Here is a 26,953-nt window from a genome sequence, read left to right on the forward strand (position 1 = left end):
AGCAACTGAATACAAGACGTCCAATTCAATAAAGTGAAAGTAAAACGTCCAAATGATGTCAATATTAGTGAGATTGCATTACAAGACACAGGTATCAATCCATGTAAAAAACAATCCAAAAAAAAGTGACTTCTTAAACAAATGTGAATCCTCTGTAAAATGGTTGATAAACAAACAGCGTGACTCCTATATCCAAGAAATGTGTGCAATGGCCACTCACCTTACTGACACTCAAATGAGCGTGTCACAGGATTCCCTCAGATAAGAATATTCCAGGATTCCCTCAGATGTGGCACTTTGTATTTTGGGATGGATGATGGAATCTCCAATCGAGCGTCCTTAATCTCCTGGCGATGTTAGTCCTCAAGTCTTACCGATGGAAGGGGATGAGATCTCTTGGGGATAAAATAAAGGCCAACATGGTGCAGTATATCCAGAGAATAATCTTTAATATGTGGTAAAACACTTATAGAAAAGCAAGCAAACAAGCGCTGTCCACCAAAAGCGGTAGAAAGTACAACTTCCGGTCACGGCCCTAGACCGGAAGTGACGTCACCCAGCTCCTCCCGACGCGTTGCGTCACTCACACGTGTAATTTCATGCAACATCCCATTTTATATGTTTTTTTTTTTCTATGCATGTGCACATAGGCTTTATTTCCAAAAAGGTTTAGATGGTTCAAATCCAGGGCTTTTCCATTCCATAGTTCATATGGAGTTTTCTCAATTGATTTTCCTGGTAGTTGATGTTGGAGATAGCATGTAGTCACAATTGCCTCCCCACAGTATGTGATTGGCATATCTGCATCAAACAACATGGTTCTTCCACTCTCACATAGAGTATGGTTCATTCTTTCTGCAATCCCGTTTTGTTTTGGGTTATATGGTACAGTAGTTTGAAAAATTATGCCATGCTTTCTAAGAATCTAAACCAAAATAAGAAAACTATACAGCGCTGCTTCTAAAATAAGATAATCCCAAAGCAAAATTCACAATATAAAAATCAATGAACACCTTTGGATGAAATGCAATATAAAATGTAAAATCACAATATGAAAATCAATAAACAATGTTAGATAAAAGTGCAATCTGCTTTGAATTTTTTTAAAATAAAAATACAGTATTATACTATGGGCACCTTTTTTCTAATTTGCGTTTGCTGGATGAGAGCCCTATGATTGAAGGGATTTTGGAGGATCTTAACCAACTCCAGGAAGTACTCCATAACTAACACCTTATGTTGTGCTGTTGTGCATGAGAGCACTACATGCCTGCTTGATGTATATCTCTGGTGAGTGGGGATTGCAGGAGGGGAGTATGGAGTGGCACCTTGTGAAGCTCCAGAAGAATTAACTAGCACAGACACTTTTTGCACTAATGAACATTATAGATTATGCACTTGCACTTTTATCTAATATTGTTTATTGATTTTCATATTGTGATTTTACATTTCATATTGCACTTTATCTAAATGTGTTCATTGATTTTTAGATTGTGAACTTTGCATTGGGATTATCTTATTTTAGAAGCAGCGCTGTATAATTTTCTTATTTTGGTTTAGTGTCTTGAGGTGGGACAGTACCATAAGCTGGATACACACTATACAATTCTTTGTAGATTTTCTTCCTTTAGATTTACCAAAACCATATACTATAATATGATGTCAAACCTAAACACTTTCAATTTATGCAATTAGGCAGGCCCTTGCACTACATAGTTGAAGGTACATCTAAAGGAAATCGAACAACAAAAGTTGTATAGTGTGTATCCAGCTTTACACTATAGCAGCAGCTTCATTCCACGTTATTGAGCACTTACAATTGTAACCTTGGTGTGGGTATTCCATAACTAATTACCAGCATCTTTCTGAGAATCGCTTGTGTGTTATCACCCGTAAATTCAGTTCCATTGTCTGTGTGCAAATGTTTTGCTTACTTGAACCAAATACTGTGCAAGTTTCTGTAGTATCTCACTTTTGTTGTGTAACAGATATAGTGTAGTATACCTGAAGTAATCATCTATAAAGGTGAAAATATCCATCTTCTTTCCTGCAGTCAATTTTTCCATTGGACCTAAGATTAAAATTAAGATTAAATTAAGATTAAATTAAATCATTTCAGAGGTTTCTTAGCTCTGCTGTTACTCTGCTTTGGAAAGGCTTTTCTTGTCATCTTTCCTTTTTAAACAGCTGGTGCATTCCATTGTTTGATCACGTGGACTCATTTTTTATTCCACTTGTATAGTCATTCTCAGTTAATTTCTTTATTATGTCAAGACTTCTGTGCCCAAGTCGTCTGTGCCATGTGTGAATGCAGTTTGAATGTTTTTCCTCCTTGGCAGTATTAAACACCTCATTGCAGTTCAGCTGATACATTTCATCTGTAATTTTAGCTTTTGCGAGTAAGATATCCCCTTTTGCGATAGTACAACTATCATCTTGGAAGGTCACTACATTGCCTTGTTTTGTTAGCTTTTTCACTGACAAAAGATTAGTTTCAAGAGCAGGGGCATAGAAAATATTTTTCATAGGTATCTTTCTGGTGACACTTTCTGTTTTTATACCTTTTATGGTGCTAAAGGTTCACTTTAACGTGATTCTGTCCCTCCAATAAAAACTTAAAAAAGATTCAGCCTTCAGTATCTGACACAGTTCTGGTTGTGTCAGATAACTGGTTACCCATTTTTTACTGTAGTTCAATCTGCTGGCCCCTACAAAGTAAGTATGGGTGAAATCAACCACAGCGCTCAGTGGGAAAATCAGGAATGTGACACAACCGGGAGTTTGCCTGGTGCAGAAGAATCAGTTACAAGTTTTAGCTCTTATTGCTGCATTAACAAGTTTGTATTCAAGTGATTCGCTTTAAATTTGTGTTTCATAGACCAGTGACAGTTATCATGCTATATGTTCTTTATCTCCAGAACAGGCAATGCTGACGCAAGACACTAGCTCTTTTCGGCAGAGCAACAACTGACAAAAATGTATCAAAAATAATTGCCATCTGTTCTGTTTAGAATGGGAATTTCATTTCCAAGCAAGATATGATCAGAAGCCAAACGAGGCTTGTGAGCACTTATATGTAAACACATTGAAACACTATTTTACCGTGTACCTTGGCAAGGTTTTGTAATATGATTTTTCCTTGTTACTACAGTTATAAACAAACATGCAGTACCTGCCAGAGACTATTGCAGACTAATGATGTAAAAATCTGGAATCTGCCTCTGTTTACAGTACCCATAGGGAGTGTAATAGCAAAAGCAGAATGCACAGAATTATATTCCAGCATTGAGAGATATGATAAAATAGCAATGCCAGCTAAATGAAGAAAATAGGATTCGGCAGCAAGCTTGTTCTCATTATTGAAATTCGGTTTTGAATATAATTATTGAAACAAGGGAATAAATAAAAAAATAGGAGTCCCTGTATAATATATAAAGTACAGAGAGTTTCTCTCGTAGCTGAGACTTTGGTTCTGAGGGGGGGAACAAAAAAGCTCATTATGCTTATAGATTGGAAGGCGTCTAAGGGAACTATCTGCATGCTAATTTACTTGCCTTTAGCTCAGCCTTCAAACCACCAAACCCATTGTGATTTTTATACTGGACACATATATTTAACTTTTTATTTTTATATTGATGGGATTTGTTTTTTGTTTTTTGCTTTTTTTGGGAAAATTGGACAATTCTAACTCGGCAGCAGATATCTTCTACCATGCTGCAAACATTTTTTGCAAGCATTGGCAATCAGCTCCCAGTGTCACATGTGTTAAAGCGAATCTAAAGGGTTAATACTTACCTGTCCAATGGTCCCTTGCTGGCATCTTCGTTAAGTGATGCTCTTCGGGTCTTTTCATTGGCTGGTGGGGGTGACATCGCTCCTGCACATGCCAGCACTCAGAGACTGGCGGGCACTGCGCATGTGCAGTTCAGTTTGCAGCGCCAGAGAAGACATGTGCATGTCTCTTCTGCATAAAAGCCTGCCTGCTCACTGTTTCTTATAGCAGAACTTCAGTTCTGCTTTAAAAAATAAGTTAACTCAACATTTCATATTCCTGATATATGCCTGCTGCACCATGTACATGTAAAAGTATCCTATTCTCTCTGCATTGCTTCCATTGTGTGAAATACCTGGTGATCTTGCCTGTCCTTCTGCTTTCCTATTAAAAACTAACTACACTAGGTATGGAAGCACAGCGTGGTCAGTTTTCTGTGAACTCAGCTTGCTTTCCTCCAACAATTAGACTTGTGGATCAGACTTGCACGCCTCCCCCTGCACTTCCATTTACTAGGAAGACTATGGGTGATGGGGCGGCTGCTGCGTACTGTAGGCTTTTCATCTTAATGCATAGAATGCTTTACAACAAAAAAAACCTTCTGCCTTTACAATTCCTTTAAGATTCACCTAAAAGCAATAAAGGAACAACTCACATATTAGAAGTGCTTAAGTAGTACCATGCTGATCATCAAAAGCATCATATTATGGCCACAGATCCAATGTGCATAGATAGGGGAGATCAACAAATTCTGCAACCCACCAACAGACTGCAAGGCACCAGCAAACCTCCTCAGCATGCCAGGTGTGAGTAATGTCTTTGTCAGGATCAAATAGCAATAACTTCCTTTCCAAGCAATTTAGACTCAGTTTTGATTCGGTTTGATCAAACTGAGTTGATTTGGCCAGGGCTAAATCATAGCAATCTCTACACATCAATTGGCAGCACTGAATTACTTTGTTTATGTATACAATGGTATTTCAATTGATCAGATTATGATATTATATGATGGCAACTGAGATGCAAGTGATGCAATTGATGCGATCAATTAAGAGTTAAAAAGATCGACTTCTCTGCGTGTGGTATCTTGATCAAATGGATAGTTTACTGTAGAGTTGTTATTATTATTATGGGAGGAGATCTATAATTACAGATATGGATCATTTATCGAAGCGTGTATGACCACCATAAATCAAAAGCAATGTTCATTAGGACAAACGCACACACATGTGCATGCTATATATATATATATATATATATATATATATATATATACAGTATTGCACAGAAGTGAGTACACCCCTAAAATATTTGTAAATATTTTGTTATATCTTTTCATGTGACAACACTGAAGAAATGACACTTTGCTACAATGAAAAATAGTAAGCGTACAGCTTGTATAACAGTATAAATTTGCTGTCCCCTCAAAATAACTCAACACACAGCCATTCATGTCTAAACCGCTGGCAACAAAAGTGAGTGCACCCTTAAGTGACAATGTCCAAATTGGGCCCAATTAGCCATTTTCCCTCCCAGTGTCATGTGACTCGTTAGTGTTACAAGGTCTCAGGTGTGAATGGGGAACAGGTGTGTTAAATTTGGTGTTATCGTTCTCATTCTCTAATACTGGTCACTGGAAGTTCAACATGGCACCTCATGGCAAAGAACTCTCTGAGGAGCTGAAAAAAAAAGAATTGCTGCTCTACATAAAGATGGCCTAGGCTGTAAGAAGATTGCCAAGACCCTGAAACTGAGCTGCAGCACGGTGGCCAAGACCATACAGCGGTTTAACAGGACAAGTTCCACTCAGAACAGGACTCGCCATGGACGGCCAGAGAAGTTGAGTGCACATGCTCAGTGTCATATCCAGAGGTTGTCTTTGGGAAATAGACGTGCTGCCAGCATTGCTGCAGAGGTTGAAGGGCTGGGGGATCAGCCTGTCAGTGCTTATACCATACACTGCACACTGCATAAATTTGGTCTGCATGGCTGTCGTTCCAGAAGAAATCCTCTTCTAGGGATTATGCACAAGAAAGCCGGCTAACAGTTTGCTGAAGACAAGCAGACTAAGGACATTAATTACTAGAACCATGATGAGACCAAGATAAACATATTTGGTTCAGATGGTGTCAAGCGTGTGTGGCGGCAACCAGGTGAGGAGTACAAGGACAAGTGTGTCTTGCCTACAGTCAAGCATGGTGATGGGAGTATCATGGTCTGGGGCTGCATGAGTGCTGCCAGCACTGGGGAGCTACAGCTCATTGAGGGAAACATGAAGCAGAGCATGATCCCCTCCCTTCGGAGACTGGGCCGCAGGGCAGTATTCCTTCCAACATGATAACAACCCCAAAAACACTTACAAGACGACCACTGTCCTGTTAAAGAAGCTGAGGGTAAAGGAGATGGACTGGCCAAGCGTGCCTCCAGACCTAAACCCTATTGAGCATCTGTGGGGCATCCTCAAACGGAAGGTGGAGGAGCGCAAGGTCTACAACATCCACCAGCTCCGTGATGTCTTCATGGAGGAGTGGAAGAAGTTCTGGTGAACTCCATGCCCAAGAGGGTTAAGGTAGTAATGGAAAATAATGGTGGCCACAAAACATATTGACACTTTGGGCCCAAATTGGACATTAATGGCTGTGTGTTGAGTTATTTTGAGGGGACAGCCAATTTACACTGTTATACAAGCTGTACACTCACTACTTCACATTGTAGAAAAGTGTAATTTCTTCAGAGTTGTCACATGAAAAGATATAATAAAATATTTACAAAAATGTGAGGGGTGTACTCACTTTTGTGAGATACTGTAAATATATATATATATACATATATATTTACATATATATATATATATATATATATATATATAGATATATATATATATATATATATATATAGATATTTTTATATATACATATATAATATAGATATATACATATATATACTAACTGTGTGGGGGATGCTTTGACTGGAGGAAGGCAGGGAACCGCGTTTCTGCTTAGCAGGAACACAAGATTCCCATCTTCCCCTCTCACAAAAGCCTCTGCCTATATATAGCTAAAGCTTTAGCCTGCTGTTGGCTTAATCTGGGTCACAGGAATGCAGAACTAAAGTACAGTCCTGTGACTCCCTGAATTCATCCAGCCATTCCATTGCTGTCAGGGCCACATAAGGGACTTTGATTACAGTCAGCTGTCAGCCTCAGTGGGATCCTCTTAGATAAAAATGATTCAGTGGCCAGGGCTTGTGTGAGGGAGGGGGGCCACAATGGCAGATAGTATGATCTGACACTCCCAGAAGTGTCAGATTCCTAATAACTTTGCAGTGCTTAGAATTACAATCGAAAAAAGGATCAAATCACAAAATAAGCAGAGACATAAGAATGTTCTATTTTTGCTGTATGGTTTGAACTACTGTTTATATTTTGGACCCAATTTGTATTTAATTATAGAACAGATTTTAATTACACTTAAAAAGAAAAAGAAGACAACGGAAAGCTAAAGCCTATATTATATTATTTCTTTTATTCAAGAACATAACTGGGAATACATGGTGTCGTGTACATGGACATGATAAAGCTCTCTGCTTTGTGAGAATAGAATAAGCCGAGTCACACCATTTAGATTTGCGTTCTCATGAAGAGGTGAAGGGCCACTTGCAGCAAGTTAACCTACTAATATCACTAACAATATTAGATTGATGAACAACCTGAACAAGCATCAAGACTGACATTGATACACTACAAAATTTCATGGTTCTTTAGCGAATCCAGGGCAGTGTTTCTAGTTACTAAGAAAACATAGTTTTCCCCAGAGCATTATGCAGTGATCTCTTAAATTACTATGCTACTGTGCTACTGTTTTCTGAATACCAGTATGGATGCTTTTTAATGATTAAATAGTATTTGAAGAGAAATGGAAATTCCCAATTGAATTTGGGCTCTTCCATGTTGTAACCAAGCAGTCCTGGTTCTCCAAAGTTTTTGGTGGGCTGTAGTTATTTTACAGAAACGCAGTTGTCCCCATGAAGAATCCATTGCAATACTAGATTTCACTAGCAGGAGGCACTTAAAGGTCTTTGGTATGTCAAAATATAGGTCAGGAAGAGGTAGTTAGCCCTCTGTCTTCTTCCTAGCAGGCAAGTCTCTGGAATTTTCAGAAATTTTTTTTTTTTTTTTTTGCTTTAGATGGAGTGGGGAAGATTTAGAACTTCTGCCTTTTATTGTTTATTGCATGTGGGTTTCCACTGGAGAAATTTTCTCTCACTTCCTGAATATTATATCTGTCAGAGTAAAAAGAAATCTCCCAATGTTGACACCCATTCCACTGATAGATGTCAAAGGAGTTGTGTTTCTGGGACAGGAATGAGGGGAAATCTTGCTAATGGGGACACAATCAGCAACAGAGGTTTTGTCCCTTTGTCCAAAACTAGAAAAATATTACATCTGGAGGTACACTTTAAGAATAGTTCAGTCAACATTTATTTTTGATCCTTTGGTTATGTCAAGGTCTTACCTTGCCTTCCTGTTGGCAGCCATCTTAGACATGTGCAGAATGCTGTCCCTTATAAACTCTGTTTGCATCATCACTTGTCTGCTGCCTGGGCTTCGTTCAGTGATGATGTTGCACACCTGACTATATACAGTGCCTTGCGAAAGTATTCGGCCCCCTTGAACTTTGCGACCTTTTGCCACATTTCAGGCTTCAAACATAAAGATATAAAACTTTATTTTTTGTGAAGAGTCAACAACAAGTGGGACACAATCATGAAGTGGAACAAAATTTATTGGATATTTCAAACTTTTTTAACAAATAAAAAACTGAAAAATGAGGCGTGCAAAATTATTCAGCCCCCTTAAGTTAATACTTTGTAGCGCCACCTTTTGCTGCGATTACAGCTGTAAGTCACTTGGGGTATGTCTCTATCAGTTTTACACATCGAGAGACTGACATTTTTGCCCATTCCTCCTTGCAAAACAGCTCGAGCTCAGTGAGGTTGGATGGAGAGCGTTTGTGAACAGCAGTTTTCAGTTCTTTCCACAGATTCTCGATTGGATTCAGGTCTGGACTTTGACTTGGCCATTCTTACACCTGGATATGTTTATTTGTGAACCATTCCATTGTAGATTTTGCTTTATGTTTTGGATCATTGTCTTGTTGGAAGACAAATCTCTGTCCCAGTCTCAGGTGTTTTGCAGACTCCATCAGGTTTTCTTCCAGAATGGTCCTGTATTTGGCTCCATCCATCTTCCCATCAATTTTAACCATCTTCCCTGTCCCTGCTGAAGAAAAGCAGGCCCAAACCATGATGCTGCCACCACTATGTTTGACAGTGGGGATGGTGTGTTCAGGGTGATGAGCTGTGTTGCTTTTACGCCAAACATAACATTTTGCATTGTTGCCAAAGAGTTCGATTTTGGTTTCATCTGACCAGAGCACCTTCTTCCACATGTTTGCTGTGTCTCCCAGGTGGTTTGTGGCAAACTTTAAACTACACTTTTTATGGATATCTTTAAGAAATGGCTTTCTTCTTGTCACTCTTCCATAAAGGCCAGATTTGTGCAGTATACAACTGATTGTTGTCCTATGGACAGAGTCTCCCACCTCAGCTGTAGATCTCTGCAGTTCATCCAGAGTGATCATGGGCCTCTTGGCTGCATCTCTGATCAGACTTCTCCTTGTATGAGCTGAAAGTTTAGAGGGACGGACAGGTCTTTGTAGATTTGCAGTGGTCTGATACTCCTTCCATTTCAATATTATCGCTTGCACAGTGCTCCTTGGGATGTTTAAAGCTTGGGAAATCTTTTTGTATCCAAATCCAGCTTTAAACTTCTTCACAACAGTATCTCGGACCTGCCTGGTGTGTTCCTTGTTCTTCATGATGCTCTCTGCGCTTTAAACTGACCTCTGAGACTATCACAGTGCAGGTGCATTTATACGGAGACTTTATTACACACAGGTGGATTCTATTTATCATCATTAGTCATTCAGGTCAACATTGGATCATTCAGAGATCCTCACTGAACTTCTGGAGAGAGATTGCTGCACTGAAAGTAAAGGGGCTGAATAATTTTGCATGCCCAATTTTTTCAGTTTTTTATTTGTTAACAAATTTTGAAATAAATTTCGTTCCACTTCATGATTGTGTCCCACTTGTTGTTGATTCTTCACAAAAAAATTACAGTTTTATATCTTTATGTTTGAAGCCTGAAATGTGGCAAAAGGTCGCAAAGTTCAAGGGGGCCGAATACTTTCGCAAGGCACTGTATATCACCTGAGGGCTTTCAGACTTTGCCCTTGCGTTTGTGCTCCAAGGTACATTACTGCTAGCAGTCCTCTGGTCTCTGTGGTTTCTCCGTGACTTGGCTGATGACCTTACTGGCTTTGGATTCCGCATCGGCAGACGATCCCGCATCAGACAATGACCCAGCTTCGGCAGACTACCCGCTTCTGCACTCTATCGCGGCTTGGATGATTACCTTTTCCTGGACTTGATCCTGGCTTGGATGACTACCAGCGTCCGAACTTGGCTCCCGGCTGTTCTTGATTTTGCTCCTCTGGCTTGCTGTGCGATTATTATTGTTGCATAAATAAATTGCTTTATTTTTCCTTATATCTTCTTGTAGTCTGGTTTCCTGGCACCCTGACAGTTTATTAACATACTATGTATTGTAAAAAAAAAAAAAAAGATACTTACAGATGACAGTGCAACAAGCACTGTTAATGCAGTATACATAGTGACAACGTCATACAGAATTAGAATATCAATTAAGTTGTATTTGTGGTACCATGAAAGATATACAACCGATATTAGCAATGATATACTAACTGTTATTGATAGCATCTGATGGTGCGCATTCACTGATGAGGGAGCAAATCAATGTACCCCATGAAGGATCAGGATGTAAAACATACACAGATTTACATGCATTGCCCGCAAGTGAGTAGAGGAATGTATAATACTCCTCTTCTATACAGGTCAAGGAATTGTCCAGACACCTGTCCAAGATCTTATGGTATTAACGTGGGCAGCCTCTATGAGTGTATAAAACTTTTTTTAAAAAGGTAGGGTGGCATTGAGAGTCCTAATCCACTATTAAAGTGGCGGGGGAACATCTCTGATCCAGACCCTGGTAATCATCATTCTGGCCTTAAAGAGAGACTCCTGTAGGAAAATATGGAGGTGTTTGTCCTCCTCAAGTGATGGAAGGAGACCACACAGGCATTGTTTGGGGCATGGGGTCAAGGGGGAGCCCATTTGGTCAAAGAGAAATTTAACCACTTGCATCCAGTACCCTTGGATATAGAGGCCGGACCATAACAAGTGATAGAATGTACCTCTGGGTTCGTTACACCTAGGACATGATGGGTTACAGTGCGTCTGGTGTGGTAATTTGTACGTATAGGTAAGCCTATATTAAGGCTTACCTATAGGTACTGGACATATCTCCTAAACATGCACCTTTTAGGAGATAGTTATGTAGAACCCTCCTAGGTAGGTGCAAGGAAAACGCATTTGGTGGCTCTGTTCTACTTATCAGGAGAGCCTGATCTTTTAGTTTAGCCTATCACATGTTTCCAGGTGTTATTTATTTGGTCTAAGGGGGTCTCCCCATTGTATCCAATAGGGGAGCTTGTTGGACAGTGGAGGAAACCTAACCAGTAGCACACCACGGTTAATGGCTGTCTCAGTGGGTGGGTATTGCTGCAATGCATCCTGGGATTTGCAATAAATCCATGGGGAGCATATGACAGGGAGTCTTTGGTGGGAAGCAGAGTCCCGGGAGGAGACAGATGGCTGGTCTCTCCTCCTGCAGGTGTGAGGAAGGTGGTTCAGGCAGTCGACCTATTGAACTGGGTGTGGAGCTGAGCTGCAGAGGATCCAGAGTGCTGACAAATGGAGCTGCTGGCAGAATCATCTTGGGAAAAACAGTATCGTGAGTACCAGGAGATCTGCCCAAGGGTCTGCCTAGGAGAGGGGACCACTCCAGAGAAGTCAGGGGATCAAGGAGCCAGCTCACACAGGGAGTGTATCAGAGAAAGTGGGTGCTGTGTTGTTGACCCTGAAGATTAGGAACAAAGGGGGTGCCAGGAAGGGCCCTGAAGATTTTTCTGCAGTGCAGTACAGTTTACCTCAGGATACAGTTTACCTCAGAAAGTTCATTCAGTCCTGCGTCACAGCTTGTGACAAACTGAAGCAGCGGCCTAGCCATGACTAGCATTACTCAGAATTTTCAAGTCGTCCCAGCCTATTGTGCATAGTGTATAAAGTTGGAGTATCCCACTCATTCCCTTCTACTATCTAAATTCAAAATAAAAACACAAAAAACAAAGCTACTGGACTGTTTCCTGACTGAGCTAACACACTTGGGAAAATGTCAATCTGCCATGTTGTTGCTAATGGTAGCCCAGGGGAACCCGTAATCAGCAGCTCCCAAGGGAGTGGTGCTACATTTACTTTGCATGCTGCCAGTGAATCATGTTCCTTCAGAGCCCTGTGCCGTGAATGACAGCTCCTGTGTGCATGCGTGGAAGTGACGTTATTGTGGCTCTGGCCAATCAGATGGCCTGAGGACACGAACCTGGAAGGAAGACGAGTGAACATGTCAGCCGTGTCAGCGGTGAGTGGGCGCTGCTGCGGGGGTTTCATTTTAAGGTAAGTAATTTCATAGTAAGCTAGTATGCGATGCATACTAGCTCATTATGCCTTTGTCTTTCAGGTTTTTTTTTTTTTTCTTTGGAGGTTTACAACTTCTTTAAGTAGGACCTATGTAGAATGCATAAGTGGGTCAGTCAGTCAGAAAGCTTGGAGGAATCTAGTTTACAGTTGTCTAAGGCTACATTCACACCTGAGTGTAGCGTTTTCGCGCGTTTTTACCGCGATTTTTACCGCGATTTACAGGTGTTTTTACAGGCGTTTTTTGTGCAGGCGTTTTTAGATTGAATAGAGACCAATGGAAAAAGCCTGTAATCTGCCCAAAAAGAAGCTCATGTACTTTTTTGAGTGTTGGGCGTTTTGCTCACAGCGTCAAAACGCTCAGATGTGAACAGGGGCCATTGAAATGAATAGGATTTGTCTTGTTGGGCGTTTTGAGAGCTGATCCTAGAGCAGAAAAACTCACCAAAAACGCCCCAAAACGCCTACATGTGAACGGAGCCTTAGACCTCATCGCAGTCCTCATCTACTTTTTCATCAGCATCTTCAATCAGCATTTCTTAAGAGTAACATTCATGGCACTCCTTTGTGTATCAGTATTTGAAATGTTACCACCATGTGTACATTTGGAATTATTACACAAATACTGGATATGTTTGTTGTTATTGGGAAAGCTTATTTTATTCCTGGAAGATCTGTATTTACACTAAGCAAAACTGTAATTTGTCGAGTACCTAATAAACTTTATTTTAACTCTTGCATTAAATTTAAATACTTTGCATCTTACATCAGGCTATTTACTCATAGCAATAACAGCTTCCATATTCAATGGTGATTTCAGACTGCCAAAGATCTCAAAGTACCTATTGAGAAAAAAAAAAGAAGAAAAATACATGAAATTATATGGTTTAGTAGGGTTTAGGTCATCATGACAGACAGACATGTCCAACTGACTGCCCAAAAAACATGAAACCCTGCATCCCTTCCCACTCTTCCAACATATGCTACTCCCATTCAGCCACTAGATGGTGCTGTGCATATAGCAAGTATATTATTAGCTGAATCAACAAGAAAAGACCTTTTACCAGGGATGTTGAGGATGCCAGATTCTTCTTTGTAATCCTTGGGAAAAACAGCTAAATATTTTAGCTGTCAGTTTTTGTTGGGTCGCTTAGGATCTGGGCAGAAATCAGAGAATAATAATTTTTAAAATCATAACATATTTAAAATTTAGCCATTAAAATGTATATTGCACTTTTGGCTGAACTTTACTTTCTTTAACCACTTGCCGACTGCCTAACAACGATTTACGTCGGCAGTCAGCCCCTCACAGGCAAAGTGACGTAGTACTACATCGCTAGCCTGTGAGGGTCTAGGGAGTGAGCGCGCGCCGCGGGAGGTGCGCTCCCGCTCGCTGACGGACCCCCCCGTGCGAGTGACCGGCGGACCCGATGTCCGCCGGTCACTCGCGATCGTCGGTTACACCGGAAGAAAGGCAGGCGGCTAATGTAAACAAAGCCGCCTTTCAGTCTCCCCTGTGTAACAGCACAGATCATACGGTCCTGCTATGTAGGACCGTAGATCTGTGCTGTTACATCACAAGCCACATCCAATCACAGTAAGAATCACGCCCTTAGGGACACACTTAACCCGTCCTTCTCAAATAAAGTTAACCCCTTCCCTGCCAGTGTCATTTTTACAGTAACTGTGCATATGTATAGCACTGATTACTGTAGTAATGTCACTGGTACCCCCAAAAGTGTCAAAAACGTCAGTCAAGGGTCCGATCTGTCTGTTGCAATGTCGCAGTCCTGCAAAAAAATCGCAGATCGCCGCCATTACTCGTTAAAAAAAACAATAAAAATGACAAAAATCTTTCCCTTAGTTAGTAAACACAATAACTTTTGCGCAAACCAATCAAAATACGCTTTTTGCGATTTTTTTTTACCAAACATATGTAGCAGAAAACAAATTGGCCTAAAATGTTAAAAAATTTTGATTTTTACATTTTTTTGGGGGGAATTTCATATTAAAAAATGTGAAAAATATTGTTATTTTTGCAAAATTGTCGCTCTTTTTTTGTTTATAGCGCATGATCAAAAAATCGCACAGGTGATCAAATACCACCAAAAGAAAGCTCTGTTTGTGGGAAAAAAGGACGTCAAATTTGTTTGGGTAAAGTGTCGCATGACCATGCAATTGTCCGTTATTTGTCACGAAGGGCCGAATCGCAAAATAGGCCCTGGTCAGGAAGGGGGTAAAATCTTCCGGGGCTTAAGTGGTTTATAACCGTTATCTTTTTTATCAAAAAATCTTGTAAGTTATAGTATCCACTACCGGATCATTTATATATAGCTTAAAGTATAACTAAAGGCAAAACTTTTTTTTTTTTTATTTTGGAGACTAGAATGGCTTTAGTTTTTTTTTTTTATTGCTGTCTGTGTCCCCCGTTATGGAGATTCACTCTCTCTATTTGTCCTGTTTACCATTAACATTGAAAGTGAAAGTGAAGAGGGGAAATCTCCCAATGGGGTCACTAGTTCTGGTGACCCGGGGGTACCCAAGGAATTTCCTCAATTTGCAGGGATTTCCTCTCCCTTCCTGTTTGGCTATGGGAGAGGAAGTGAAGGAAAATCTTTGCAATGGGAAACAGAGAACCGTCTCCTACTCTTTCCAAAATGCAAAAAAAAGGTTTGCCTATAGTTCTACTTTTAATAACACCAATATAGCTCTAAAAAAAAGCATTTATTCCGGTAAATATGAATATGCCATGTTTAGCCAGTTGATAGACCTCCATGCATTAGTAGTACAACTTTTAAGAATTGTTTGGTTGAGTTTGTGTAAAAAGTAGACCTGAATTGTGTGCATACAACTTTCCCTCTCTTCTACCAGAAACTGCAATGTCTTAGATCAGCAATGTGCTCAGAAAGCCATAATTCATAGAGCCAGGGTATTTGTAAGCTTAAAGCCCAACTCAAGCTTCTGCTGAAAATGTAATAACATTGCCCTTAAGTGGCATAAGAAAGCAACTCTGACTGCACTTGCCTTCTTCTTGGTCTTGTCTTCAAAAGACTTTCTGTGCTGCCCAGTGCTGGTGGTCCTCTTCTGAGCTAAATGATGCCCTGCAACATACAACCCACTTCCTGTGAGAACAGAATTTTAATGACCAGTCCCGGAGGTATATCAATAAGCTGGCCTGGGTTTACAAGGGAATGATGTAATGATGCATTACCATTCTTTTTTTTTAGTTTCTGGACCTTACTAGCAGCCGGAAGAAAGAGAAGAGGAAGAGGATGCCACATGATTGGATCACAGAAAGTTATGTATACCTGCCCAAGTGCTATAGGAAAGCAAATTTGACTGCACTTACCTTCTTCTTGGCGCTGTCTTCAAAAGACTTACTGTGCTGTGCAGTGCTGTTGGTCCTCCTCTCATTTAACCACTTCCATACAGAGCAGTTAGACCCCCTTCCTGCCCAGACCAATTTTCAGCTTTCAGCGCTCTCACACTTTGAATGACAATTGCTCAGTCATGCTACACTGTAACCAAACAAAATTTTTGTCATTTTTTTCACACAAATAGAGCTTTCTTTTGGTGGTATTTGATCACAACTGGGGTTTTTTTTTTTTCGTGATATAAGCAAAAAAAGAGCAAAAATTTTGCAAAAAAAACAAACTTTTTTTAGTTTCTATTATAAAATTTTGCAAAAAATAAATTTTTCTTCATACATTTGGGCCAAAATTTATACTGCTACATATCTCTGGTAAACTTAACCCAAATTAGTGTATATTATTTAGTCTGTGTGAAAGTTATTGAGTCTAGAAGCTATGGTACCAATTACTGAAAATTGATCACACCAGATGTACTGAAGGCCTATCTCCTTTCTTGAGGCCCTGAAATGTCAGGACAGTACAAATACCCCCCAAATGACCCCTTTTTGTAAAGTAGACAGTCCAAGGTATTTAGTAAGAGGCATGGTGAGTTTTTTGAAGTTATAATTTTTTCCCACAATTCTTGGGAAAATGAAGAAAAATTTTTTTTTCTTTTTTTTCCCCAAAACGTTGTCAATTTATAAGCTATTTCTAACACATAGCATGTACACAGCAAAAATGACACCCCAAAATTCATTCTGCTACTCCTTCTGAGTATGGTGATACCACATGTGTGAGACTTTTACACAGCCTGGCCACAAAAAGAGACTCCATGTCCAAGTAGCACCATAAGGCGTTTTAGGAGCATAAATACACATAAAACTTTCTTACTACCTATCACACTTTTCAAGGCCCTAGAGCACCAATACAATGGAAAAGTCCACAAAATGACCCCATTTTGGAAAGCAAACACTCCAACGTATATTCTATGAGGCATTATGGGTCCTTTGAACATGTCATTTTTTTCCACAAGTTTTTGGAAAATGTGGGAAAAAAATAAAAACTTTTTTTTTTTACACAAAGTTGTCAATTTATAGGATATTCCTAACACATAGCATGTACATAGCAAAAATGACACCCCAAAATACATTCTGACACTCCTCCTGAGTATGGCAATACCACATGTGTGAGATTTTTTCACAGCCTAGCCATATAGAGGGGCCCAACATCCAAGGAGCATCATCATGCATCCTAGCCACTTGCCTAGGCCTATTTTTGACATTTGGTGTTTACAAGCTAAAATCAGTTGTTTTTGCTATAAAACTACTTAGAACCCCAAAACATTATATATTTTTTTTTAGCAGAGGCCCTAGAGAATAAAATGGAGATTATTGCAATATTTTTTATCACACCGTATTTGCGCAGCGGTCTTCCAAACGCAATTTTTTGGGAAAAAATTCACTTTTTTGAATTAAAAAATAGGAAACCAGTAAAGTTTGCCCAATTTTTTTCCATAATGTGAAAGATAATGTTACGCCGAGTAAATAGATACCCAACACGTCATGCTTCAAAATTGCGCACGCTCACAGAATGGTGACAAACTTTGGTACTTAAAAATCCCCATAGGTGACATTTTAAAAATTTCTACAGGTTGCTATCTTAGAGTTACAGAGGAGGTCTAGAGCTCAAATTATTGCTCTTGCTCTAACGATCGCGACGATACCTCACATGTGTAGTTTGAACACTGTTTACATATGTGGGCGGGGTTTCCGTATGCATTCGCTTCTGCGCGCGAGCTCACGGGGACAGGGCGCTTTAATTTTTTTTTTTTTTTTTTTTACTATTTATTTTATTTATTATTTTTTATTTTTACACTGTTTATAAAAAAAAAAATTGATCATTTTTATTTCTATTACAAGAAATGTAAACATTACTTGTAATAGAAAAAGGCACAACAGGATCTCTTTTTTGTGAGATCTGGGGTCAAAAAGTCCTCAGATCTCACAAGTACACTAAAAGATAGAAAAAAATAAAAATAAAAAATAAAAAAAATTTAATAAAATGAAAAAAAAAAAAGGGACCTTTAAACTGGTTGCTAGGCAACGACGTTTGCCGTAGCTCCGGTCCTCCAAGACCATAGAGTCGAGTGAGGGCAAGCTTGCCCTCACTTGACATCCTGTCTGTGAGGATCCGGGACCGGATCATTTTCCCCGCTGCCGGCGGGTCCGGTAAGCGGGGAAAAGGACCAGAATGCGGCGGGAGGGGGGGGCACCTCTTTCGCCACCCCGGAAGGGTGATCCCGCTGCGAATCCACTGCTGGGACCACCCTTATCGGAAAGCCAACCGTCCACCGTTTAAAAAAATACCAGGGTTATGGCAGCTATCTGCTGCCATAACACCGGTATTTAGGTTTAAACGGAGGACGTATATAAACCTTTTTGGACTTAGACATGGTGGCTGTATGAAGGGTGACAGGTACTCGGGTACTTTGCTGGGCAGGTGACAGGTACTCTGGTACTGATGAGCAAGTGGCAGGTACTTGAGTACTCCGATAGGCAGGTGACAGGTACTCGGGTACTCTTATGGGCAGGTGACAGGCAGGTGATGGGTACTGATGAGTAGTACTGATATTGATAGGTGATACTGATACTGTACTGATGGGTACGGATGATCAGTACTGATACTGATAGGTGATAGGTACTGATGGGTACTGATGAGTACTGATGAGTACTGATGAGTAGTGATGGGTACTGATGAGCAGGTGGCAAGTACTCGGGTACTTCAGGTGTCAGGTGCTCTGATGAGCAGGTGGAAGGTACTCGGGTACTCTGATGGGTAGGTGACAGGTACTCAGGTACTCTGATGGGTAGGTGACAGGTACTCGGGTACTCCGATGACGGGTACTCGGGTACTCCGGTGATGGGTACTCAAAATACCAGAGTACCTGTCATCAGAGTACCCGAGTACCTGTCATCAGAGTAACCGAGTACCCGTCAGAGTACCCGAGTACCCGTCATCAGAGTACCCGAGTACCTGTCATCAGAGTACCCGAGTACCCGTCAGAGTACCCGAGTACCCGTCATCAGAGTACCCGAGTACCTGCCATCAGAGTACCCGAGTACCCGTCATCAGAGTACCTGAGTACCCGTCATCAGAGTACCCAAGTACCTATCATCAGAGTACCCAAGTACCTGTCATCAGAGTACCCGAGTACCCATCATCAGAGTACCCGAGTACCTGTCATCAGAGTACCCGAGTACCTGTCATCAGCCCATCAGAGTACCTGTCATCAGCCCATCAGAGTACCCGAGTACCTGTCATCAGAGTACCTGATAAGCTGGTGACAGGTACTCGGGTACTTTGATGGGCTAGTGACAGGTGCTTTTTATTGCGGGGGGGGGGGCAATCAGTGTGTTTGGGGTGCACTGTACTTGGTAACTAGCTGTTACCACAATCTCCTCCTCACACAGGATCAGTGTGTGAGGAGGAGAACACGGTGACAGCTAGTTACCATGTTCTCTGATGACATTTGTGACCGGCTGTGATTGGACACAGCCGGTCACGTGGTAAAGAGCCAATTTCATTGGCTCTTTACCTAGATCGGGGATGGGCTCTGTCCTAGGGACGAGCCTCGTCCCCGATCGCCGCGCTGCGCGCCCCCGGGGGGCGCGCATTAAGGAAGGAATGAGCGGCTCGCGCTGGAGCCTCTCATGTGATCGGCTGTGATTGACACAGCCGATCACGTGGTAAACAGCCAATTTCATTGGCTGTTTACCTTGATCGGGGTTGGGCTCAGTCCGAGGGACGAGCCTCACCCCCGATCACCGCGCTGCGCGCCCCCGGGGGCGCGCAGTAGCGGGGAGATCCGGGCGCCGTCATATGACGTCCGCCCGGATCGAGAAAGGATTTGTGCCGACGTCATTTGACATGGCGCGGCAAGGAAGGGGTTAAATGATGCTCAACATCATACAACCCACTTCCTGTGAGAACAGAATTTCAAGGACCATTCCCTGGGGGTACATCAATAAGCTGGCCTGGGTTTACAGGGGAATGTAATGATGTAACGATGTGCCATCATTCTTTTTTTAGGATTCCGGACCTTACTACCAGAAGGAGAGGAGAAAGACGATGCCGCATGATCAGATCAAAGACAACTAAGAAAGTTATGTATACTGAAAAAATGAAAACCTGTTGCTTTGTATGGGTGAAACAATGAAATATTAATTAGGGTAATAGTGTATGAATCTTCTGTTGTCCTCCAAAACCTTTTATTGAGTTAGAGCCGGTTCACACTGGGGTGACTTGTCAGGCGACCTGGTCGCCTGACAAGTCGCCGCAGGTCGCCTGCCATAGATTAGCACAGGACCCGTTCTAATAGGAGCGACACAAGTCGCTCCAACTTAGAAAAAGGGTCCTGAGCTACTTTGGGGCGACCTGGAGCGACCTGCATTGACTTCAATGATATGACTTCACAGGTCGCCCCGGCAAGTCGGGTCGCGCCTATGTGGACCGGCTCTTAATCAACAAAAGAACAGAAAGAAATAACAATACATGTGCCACAAAAGTGAACCAAACTATACCAAAATAACAAAAAAAAAAGCTTTATTCCATGACTTTACCCTTATACCCTACTATACTGTATTCCCATGTGACTGTTACTATAGGAAGGCTACACACTAAATATATTGTAACCAGACAATAATACATCTACAAAGAATTATTCATCAAGGTCAATTTATTTGAGAGAATAAGGGAAATGTGCATGTGCATGTGCATAAAAAGTGCATAAAATAACCAATCATAAGTTATTTCCAAGGTAAGAGTAATAACTCCTATTTTGCTCTTAAGTTAGAAGCAACTGGCCATAATATATTTATTTTGTAGCCTTCCTATAATAACAGTTATAAATAACTCCATTTGTTATTCACTGTCATACCAGTTATATCATCTTTATTTGGTTCCTCCCAGGGTATATGTTGATTATATTTTAATACTTTTTATAGTTCGAAGCAAAAAGTCATTTGAATAAAGGTTTTTTTGCTATTTAGGTATTTTGTTTTTATTTTTCTACCTTTGTGGTATATATATGTACAGTTCTTTATTTCTTTGTGACCTTTTGTTGATTAATTATGGTATTTTTTGGAGGACACTTGTAGCTTTATAAACTATTACCCAATTGAATTCGTATTTAGTTAGAGTTGTTTTTTCTTTATTTTGTGTTGCTTTTTTAGGATTTCCTTTGTAGTGTAAACAATATTTCTACTGAGGTATTTACACCCTCATATAACTTTAGAGAACATTCTGATTAAAAAACAATATAAATAACCTTTAATTAAATTCATTTTAGAGCATCACATCCAAGTTTTCAGGTTAAAAAAAAAAAAAATCCCAGATTGATTCTGCCTTGCTCTAATACACCTTTATTGCCTTTATTGATTCTTGTGGTGAAGAGAACTAATACAATTTACAGGTCCTTTCACAGTGTATTTGGAACTCTGCTCATTTGAGACAATCACCAATACATTGTTAAATTGACTTTGACTAAATTGTGTATTATTTACCGTTATATAATGGAAGGTCTCTGTTGTTTTATGTGACTGTTTTAATTAATCAAATCTTTGAGATGCTGGAACAATTTTTTGTGCTCAGCATAGAGTCATGGGCACACTGTAAACTGGGCTAAGGTAACATTTAATTTGCAATGCTTTTTTGTTGAGTTGCTTTGAGGTTGGGAATGCATATCATGGTTTACTTTGGAGAAAGATCGTCTCTATTGAATAAGCAATCTGGCTATGAACTGATAAATGGACTCAAAGAGCCCCTTACTAATTATTTTCCAAACTGTAGAGAGCTCAATCAGTTCGCCCACACACACACACACTGCTCTGTGATTTATTTAACCTCTTACCCACCGTAGTATTACTCGCGGGCTCGCGCGGCTCGGCTGCACAAAATTATATAGTATTACGTGATTTCGTGCACGAGGTTTCGGCGGCGCATGCTGTTTAGACACTGCGGGAAGCGGGCCGTGGGAGGAGAGGCGGCGATTGCCGCTGCCTTCCCACGATTGTCAGGGAAACTGACCGAAGACCCACCTGCTTATGTAAACAAAGCAGGTGGAACTTCTGTCAGACAGGCAGAGAGAGATCAGAGGTTTCAGCTATGCTGAAACCGCGATCTCCCTATTTCTGTCACAGAACCTTCCCCCTCCCACACAGTAAGCAAGCACTTTAGGCATACATTTAACCTCTTTGATCCCCCCCCCCAGTATTAACCCCTTCCCTGCCAGTGTCATTTATACAGTAACAGTGCATAGTATTTAGCACTGATTACTGTATTAATTTCACTGGTCCCCAAAAAGTGTCAAAAATGTCAGTTAGGGGTCCGATTTGCCCGCCGCAATGTTGCAGTCCCGCTAAAAAATGCTGATCGCTGCCATTACTAATAAAAATAAATAAATAAAAAGTCCAAAAATCGATCCCGTAGTTTGTAAATGCTATAACTTTTGCGCAAACCAATTAAAATACGCTTTGTGGGATTTCTTTTACCAAAAATATGTAGCAGAATACAAATTGGCCTAAGCTGATAAAAAAATTAAATTTTTAAAATTTTTTTAATTGGGAAAGTTTTATAGCAGAAAGTAAAAAATATGGCGTTTTTTTTCGAAATTGTTACTCTTTTTTTGTTTATAGCACAAAATCTAAAAACCACAGAGGTGATCAAATACCACCAAAAGAAAGCTCTATTTGTGGGAAAAAAGGACATCAATTGTATTTGGGTACATACAGTATTTAATATATGATTCCTGCGCTATCTTGGATACTTCTAACTACCCTAATGCTGCACCACTGGAACTGGTACTATAAACAGTTATGTCAATATTGAAAGAAAGGGGGTTGCGATGTGCTTCAAGGTGTTTATAAAGTATAATAAAGTGCTTGTAGTGATTCACCTCTATGAATATAAATAAATAAATAAATGTATCTAAAATTCATACAATCCTATTATAATTTACAAAGTATATCTTGTAGTGCATAAAAATATATCTTGTGATGACACACGATCACAAGATATATTTTTATGCACTACAACATATACTTTGTATTTGGGTACAGCATTGCACGACCACGCAATTTTCCGTTCAAGTAATGCAGTGCCGAATCGCAAAAAATGGCCTGGTCATTAAGGGAGTAAAACCTTCTGGGGCTGAAGTGGTTAAATAAAAGATTAAAAGGGCCCCTTACCAATTACTTTCCAAACTACAGAGAGCTCAAGCAGCCCGTCCACACATACAAACACACGCACACTGACCTGTAATTTAATGAATAAAAAAGATGGTCACTATTATATCATAATGGATAGGTGATGTCATGGATTTATGGGTGTGTGTGTTATTATAAATTAAAGTGATTGTAAAGCCAGATATTCATCCCACCTTGAATAGAAACATCACCGGGGACTAATAGGGAAACCACCAGGGACTAATGAATAAAGCAAACCCTTATAAAAACATATATACAATATACCTAATTTTTAACTAACCAGTAGGCTTGGAATGGCCTTAAAGAGAGGGCATGTAACAACTGAAGCGACAACACTAGGACATGCGGCAATCTGTGGCTTGGGCATTGCTGAACTGTATAAAATAAATTTGGTAATGTGACCTTGGAAGGAAGCTGTATCTACTATGTAATACACAACCTACTTACAAAAGAGGAGCACATTCACAGGGGTTATGGGTCTTTAGTCCTAATGAATAGTCATTTCTTAATATATAAAAACTAAGGGCACAGAGATGATCAAACTATTAGGAAGGTTTACGTTGTTTTTTTGTTTACAACCACTATTATTGTACTTATTTGGGCTCTATGGGTCCTGATGGGGACCTAATATGGCCATAATAAAGTCAATAACCTTGTGAAGTAGTGAGTGCATATATAATTAGAATTATCTAAATTCACCCCAAAGGTACCATGTGTGGTCAGGGGACTGGGTGCCATTTGCTGGATACCACAGGAGTTCCTATTAGTTTCCATATTGATGATCCCCAGCTAACCGAAAAACAAGCATTTGAAATAAAAAGATATATTAGGCTTCATCTTTACTATAGAACAGTCATCTTGGTGGCATGGTTGGACCCTACCTGTTTATCTTTATTTAAAAAAATACATTTTATTTTTTGATTTGTGATGAAAGTGACAACATGAAAATTCCTTCTATATTGTACTTGAGCAAATTCATTGATATTTTTCAAATTCTCTCTTCCCAAAGACATAACCTACAGGGGATTTAGGCTTAATGTTATAAAAAATACCACGTTATTCCTAATATTTTATAAAACAGCAACACATTCTCTTATATGGTAGAGAGCAAATGTCACAACCACACAGGGGCCTGATAACATGAAACAATTAGAGATTAAAGCTTACTCACAAAAGCTTACAATCTGTTATGGTGTAGGTATGTGATACAATAGTACTGATCATTTTCAAACCACCATCTAGGCCAGATAAGAGGTTATTTTGTATATAATATAACCACTTGCCGTCGGCTTACTGTCTATTTACATCGGCAGAGTGGCTTTCCCAGGCAAAATCACGTTAATAAGCGCCATCTGCCTGGAAGGACCTAGGGGGCGAGCGCGCGCCGCAACCGGCGCGCCCCCTTCCCCGATCGTCAGTGGGAAAGCTGGCGTGTGTCAGGTGATTGTCGCCTGACACCCTCGATCTCTCCCCGCAGAGAGAAAAGGACGGACGGCTGATGTAAACGCAGCCTTCCATCCTTCTGCCTGCAATGATCACAGAGCCCATGTGATCCTGCTATATAGGATCGCATGTCTCTGTGATCATTTCAAAAGCCCAACCCCCCCACAGTTAGAATTACTCCCCTAGGTTTACATTTAACCCCTTGATCACCAACAGTGTTAACCCCTTCTCTGCCAGTGCCATTATTACAGTAACAGTGCATATTTTTAGCACTGATTACTGTAGTAATGCCACTGGTACTCCCAAAAGTGTCAAAAATGTCAGTCAGGGATCCAATCTGTCTAATGCAATGTCACAGTCCCACAAAAAAGCGCAGATCGTCGCCATTACTAGTAAAAAAAAAAAAAAAAAACATAAAAATGACATAAATCTTTCCCGTAGTTAGTAGACGCAATAACTTTTGCGCAAACCAATCAAAATACGCTTATTGCGATTTTTTTACCAAAAATATGTAGCAGAAAACAAATTGGCCTAAAGTGTTAAAAAATTTGTTTTTTTACATTTTTTTTTGGGAATGTCATATAAAAGAATGTAAAAAAATATTGTTTTTTTTTTCAAAATTGTCGCTCTTTTTTTGTTTATAACGCAAAAAATAAAAATCGCACAGGTGTTCAAATACTACCAAAAGAAAGCTCTATTTGTGGGGAAAAAAGGACATAAATTTTACCTTGGTACAGCGTCGCATGACTGCGCAATTGTCCGTTAAATTAATGCAGTGCCGAATCACAAAATAGGGCCTGGTCATTAACCACTTGCCGACCGCTCACATTGAGCGTACTGCGGCAAAGTGGTTCGTTATCGTCCAGTGACGTAGCACTACGTCGCTGGACTCCTCCCCCTGTTTTCAGTCACAGCGGGAGTCGGGCCAGGGGAGGAGCGGCGGCTTTTTGATTTTGATTTTTACATTTTTTTGTGGGGGAATTTCATAGAAAAAAATGTTAAAAATATTGTTATTTTTTCAAAATAAACGCTCTTTTTTTATTTATAGCGCAAAAAGTAAAAATCGCACAGGTGATCAAATACCACCAAAAGAAAGCTCTGTTTGTGGGAAAAAAAGAACGTAAATTTTGTTTGGGTTCGGTGTCGCACGACCGCGCAATTGTCAGTTAAAATCGCACAGCGCCGAATCGCAAAAAGTGGCCTGGACGTAAGACAGCAAAATCCTCCGGTGGTAAAGTGGTTAAGCAGGAAAATCTTCCGGTCCAGAAGTGGATAAATAAGTGAGAATGTAATAGTGCTGCTCTATATTAAGTGTAATAATCAAAACAACATAAAAATAACAATGATCCTATGAACTCAAGTCTAGTGTTGAGCGAACACGGACTGTATTATTCGTGTTCGTACCGAATAATTGGATTTTTTTTACCCGAACACGGACACGGACACTTTACTGTATGTTCGGGTAAAAATCCGTGTTCGGTCGTTTTATTTCCGGGTTTTGCATGCTTTGGCGCTCTTTTCATGGCGGGCTTTCAACAGCCAATCAACAATCGTTTAACTGGTGTGCCTTAAGCCATCCCAGCCATGCCTGCAAATGTCTTAGTAGCTGTGATTGGCCGTCTGAAGCATGTGACCAAGTCTTTATAAGTTCGAGGCAGCCGCCGCAGCAGCGTCATTCTGCTGCTTAGCTAAGGGACAGAGCACACATCAATGTGCTGGCTGCTGATTAGGGAAAGATAGGCAGGAAAAAACCATTTGTGTCCGGATAGAATTGAGGGACAGGTCGGAGTGTTTAGGCAGGGCGAGTTGTAGGCATTTTAGGGATAGAGTCTGCTGAATTATAGGGTCAGTGTCTTCTACAAACTACAATCGATATTGCTGTGTGGGGGGTGGGGTGAATCTGCACTCAATCCTGATCTACGATCTCTTCTCAATCCTGTTAGGGACAGAGTCTGCTGAATTTTAGGGAAACTGTGTTCTACAAACTACAATCGATATTGCTGTGTGGTGTGGGATTGGAGATAGGCAGGTGTCAGTGATCCACATCCATTTTTCTGTGTGTGAGCTGCAGTGAACACAATCTTTTTGGGCTGCAGTGAACACAATCTTTTTGGGCTGCAGTGAACACAATCTTTTTGGGCTGCAGTGAACACAATCTTTTTGGGCTGCAGTGAACACAATCTTTTTGGGGTGCAGTGAACAAAATCTTTTTGGGGTGCAGTGAACACAATCCTTTTTGGTGTGCAGTGAACACAATCTTTGTGGGGTGCAGTGAACAAAATCCTTTGTGGGGTGCAGTGAACACAATCTTTTTGGGGTGCAGTGAACAAAATCCTTTTTGGGGTGCAGTGAACAACATCCTTTTTGGGGTGCAGTGAACACAATCTTTTTGGGGTGCAGTGAACAAAATCCTTTGTGGGGTGCAGTGAACACAATCTTTTTGGGGTGCA

This window comes from Pelophylax lessonae (assembly GCF_965119305.1).
Source record: "Pelophylax lessonae genome assembly, chromosome: 2".
NCBI lineage: Eukaryota > Metazoa > Chordata > Amphibia > Anura > Ranidae > Pelophylax > Pelophylax lessonae.